This window comes from Podarcis erhardii (genome assembly GCF_964252035.2).
Source record: "Podarcis erhardii genome assembly, chromosome: 1".
Taxonomy (NCBI): domain Eukaryota; kingdom Metazoa; phylum Chordata; class Lepidosauria; order Squamata; family Lacertidae; genus Podarcis; species Podarcis erhardii.
The window spans coordinates 24,186,174-24,190,414 of record NC_138497.1 but is presented as its reverse complement, the minus strand read 5'-3'; the positions used below and the strand labels follow the sequence as shown (position 1 = coordinate 24,190,414).

Genomic DNA, 4,241 nt, shown 5'->3' with positions numbered 1-4,241 from the left:
CTTGGTTTCTTCAGTCATTGAAGTATGAGCTTAGGCTTCTCCTCTTTCCTGACACTCTGTCTTGTGCTCACAAATAGAGTTTATTCCCCCACAGATGCTATTCATTGTACAATGCTTTTCAGCCGAGGCATTGCATATATTTTTTTTCTTTTTGCATATTTTTATAAGGATGAAATCCTGATAAAAGCATATGCTGTAGATAAAGTAGTTTGTTGCTATGGCGGTAGTCTCAGATAGTTAGGCTTCCTATTTCATCGTTAAAAGTAGGGAGCGGTAACTAATTGTGTATGGGGAACATCTAGCCTACAGAATGACACTATCTCCTGTTCAGTGCCCACTCCTAAATAAGACCCACTGAACTAACCGGGAGTGACTTTTGTGTAAACATGTACAAAACCAAGCTCTTGTGTTGACAGATGTTGTATAATACTGTAGAAATAATAATCCATTGGTTTCTAAGCAATAACCGATCATTCACTATGAGATGAGATACTGAAGTGGACCCTGAGCTTCAGGTTTAACTGATGGTTTAAAAATATTGGGAAGCGAAATAGGAGTGGTTTTTGTAGCCCAAGTCTCATTGATTCCAATAGGGCTTAATTGGAAGCATGCATCTTTAGGATTGAAACAATGGGTTAGTTCAGTCTTAAACTGTGCTTTGGTTTTATGAGTGAGCCTTGAGGTTGCATGCAATTTTTGGGAAGCTGTTCATGCCTGGGAACAAGCCACAAAATTGTTCAGGGCTAATTTGCCGTTGGAAATGAAAACAAATTATGGTACCATCTCCATTCTGGCTCTAGTTAATTGGAGACAGAATGGCATAGTGTAGGCAAAGTGCAAATTTACTTCATCGAGAAAATTGTAGGGTTCTACTCTTAATAGCTCAAGTATATGGTGTTTACACCTAACAGTTTTTGTGAAGGCGGGTCTCTGCAGAAGAGCATAAAAAATGGTGAATCAGGCCAAAGGCCTATCTGGTGCAACACTGTCTTTTCCTAACAGTCAAGCAGATGCTTATGGGAAGTCCAGAAGCAGGACATAGACAGTCAAATTTTGGGTACTCCTCAAGCTTTCCAAAGAACAATGGTTGGGTTACCTAGATAGGCCCTGGTTTTCAGTCCTAGCATATTGCATTCTGGATATCCTTTCTAATACAGTGGTACCTCAGGTTACATATTCTTCAGGTTACATTTTCTTCAGGTTACAGACTCCGCTAACCCAGAAATAGTACCTTTGGTTAAGAACTTTGCTTCAGGATGAGAACAGAAATCGTGCTCTGGCGGCGTGGCAGCAGCAGGAGGCCCCATTAGCTAAAGTGATGCTTCAGGTTAAGAAGTTTCAGGTTAAGAATGGACCTCCAGAAAGAATTAAGTACTTAACCTGAGGTACCACTGTATATCACAGCCCCTCACTCAACTTTTTCAACCTGAAGGAGCTGAAATGAATGCAAATAATGCAAATGCAAAGAAGTACTTTCATACTGGTGGTTCATTACCAATACAGGTGTGAAGTGAAAACGGGAAAACCTCAAATATGCAAAGGAACAAGAGTATAGAGTTTATGAAAGCCTTGCAGTAATCAAGAACTCTGCTGAGTAAAATATTATGAAAAGGTATTCATAACCATGCATTATTTCCAACAATGGTAATGTTTGGACTTCTTAATGTAGCTTGATAGCTGAAAATAAAATGCATAGGTCTACCCTCTGACTTCAGTTACATGCATATAAAAATTTAGGAATGTTCACAAAAATTGCACTAAACAAGGAATAATGTCAGCTATTCCGCTTTTGTTTTCAATGTCACGAACAGTAATTAGACTGCCTCCCATTTGAGCCATTTGACTGAGTAGATATAAAGAATTAAGGTTCTCTGTAGTAGTGGCATTGTATATAGGCAATCTCCCAGTACTAAAGATGTTGCCTAGTAACTGTATATTAAGCATTTTGCTTCCTCTTCTAAATTATATTTCTCCCAATATCTATTGTCTTTTACAATAAATTACAGCTTGGGTCCAAATAACTGCTTCTGAAAGCAAAAGGACTTCTGTTTCTGGAAGGGCTTTCGATGTGCATACATAAATAATTTTATTTGTATGTCTGCCTTTTCATAGCTAAAACCATGCTCAAAGCCGCTAACAACATGAGAAATATCACACATTACAATCATAACAAAAGTAGTCTGAACAATAAATTGTACACAACAAAATTAAACTATTTCCACATAAATCATGAGATCTAAAATAAATATACAAAATAATATCTAAAACAGCAACAACCCCCGCAAAACAATACCCCAACCCAAGAGTCTGTTCAACAGTCTCAGCTTTTGTAGTTGGAGTCAGTCAGGGCCCCAGCCTCCTAGGCCAGGTGGGAAAAGGCCTGCAAGGTCTTCCAGGACTCGCAGCCAAGATGATCTACTGGCAGGAGGGGGAGAATTTTTGTATTCCCCCGCTCTCATCTGGATGTGGCAGCAATTACCCCATCATCTGAAGTAACTTTCTAGGGGGCCAAGGGGCTGCAGAAGGAAGCTGGCAAAAATCCTCCCTTTTGCTGGTGGTAATATTTTGTAACCAGGAGTTCTGCTGACAGAGAATTCGGGCCAATGTTTTAAAACTCTTATTTATTGAAATGTATGCGCCGCTCTTCCATCCCCTGGTGAGGAAATACGATAGTGGGCCATGTTCACAATATGAGTCCCCTCTTCTGGTATGTAAAGGAATTTCATATTATTAAATGTAGCTATCTTTGATCCCATTTCTATAAATAAATAAAAAAACCAAAGTACTGGAGCAGGAAGTTTGTATATGCAATCCTGAAAAGCTTTGTATTCCTGCAACTTTGCAGACAGCTGATATTTGTGAACAGTCTCTCATAACACATGCTGTGTTCCAAACAGGATGGTGAAGAAGAGAGGAACATGGATTTGGAATAATAGTTACATAACTTCATGGCAAAGTTTGGACCAGAATTTTTTCTTATTCCCTCCCTGTCGCCGCTGCTTTTCATATCACTTGTATTGGCATGCAAAGCATTACTTTTGTCTATAAACCACCTTTTGTGCACTGATAGAAAAGCAGAATTATAAGTGTGGTTAGTAAATAATTCTTAAATTACCAGTTATTGCTTTTGTGAATAGTCACTGCTTATTTTGCATACACTTAATCTTTAATGTAATTGTCCCAAGCTGTTATTTTCCACATTTCACTCCCATTTAACTTCACTATTTACAGTCCGTTCTCTACACCCATGTGCATATAGAGCTACTAATTGAGGATAACAACTAGGTAATTTTATTCCCTGGATTTAGCTGCATAAAGGATCTTGATAAGGCCATTATGTGTTCTTTAGCTGTAAAGCCCACAGCTAACATTTTTCTCCTCCTACCTCGCCATTATCATTCTATGCTTTATAACTGCTTCTACATTCCTGATACACAGAGCAAAAGCAACAGCCCACAAACCAGTTTGCAAAAATATCGCAGGACTATTATAACTATAGTGATCAAATGAGGGTTTACATCTCACTGCCCTGATGGCAGCATAAGCATGGCATAAGCAACACTTCATTGCAGGAAAAAAGTATTTAAAGTAAAAATAATAAAATGAGCATCTGCAGCCATGGATGTGCCTGGCCCATTGCCCTCTTCCTATAAAAAGTTTTTGAAAATTAAAAAAACAACTTGGTGGGTCCCTGCACTTTGACCTCAAAGTCTAGCACCACCAATTTTGTGCATCTGGTAAGAGTGGCCTCGGGTCCACAAAAGCTTATGCCACAATAAATACTGTGAATAGCGAGAGACTCCAGGGGTGCCAGCACTTTTCCAGGGTTTGCTTTCCTTGGAATGGAGACTGTGGTGTCTTTAGGATATATGGTTTTATTTGCACATATATACACCATGAGTATAAGATTGCCCAGTTTGGGGGGGCAGGGGCGGCTCACAGCATTAACATCACCAAATATCTTATTTATCCATTAGTCACAGCTTTGGATCCAGCACACAGCGAGCGTGTAAAAGACTGCATTCAAAATTACATCCTGCATTCTGAAATTAGGGATAGCGGAACATGTAATCCGGCCTTGGTCCTGCATACTTGATGGAGCATCTCCACTTCCCTTGGCACTAAGGTCCAGCTCCGAGGGCCTTCTGGCAGTTCCCTCACTGGGGAAAGTGAAGTGACAGGGAACCAGGCAGAGGGCCTTGTTGGTAGTGGCACCCGCCCTGTGGAACGCCCTCCTGTCA

The 4,241-nt window shown here is 40.0% G+C and overlaps 1 long non-coding RNA gene across 1 annotated transcript in view; it reads left to right on the top strand.

Annotated features, from left to right (window-relative positions):
- The window catches only part of LOC309344993, a 165,213-nt gene that overhangs the window by 93,839 nt on the left and 67,133 nt on the right, over nucleotides 1-4,241 (top strand). The gene's annotated exons all lie outside the window — the stretch shown is intronic.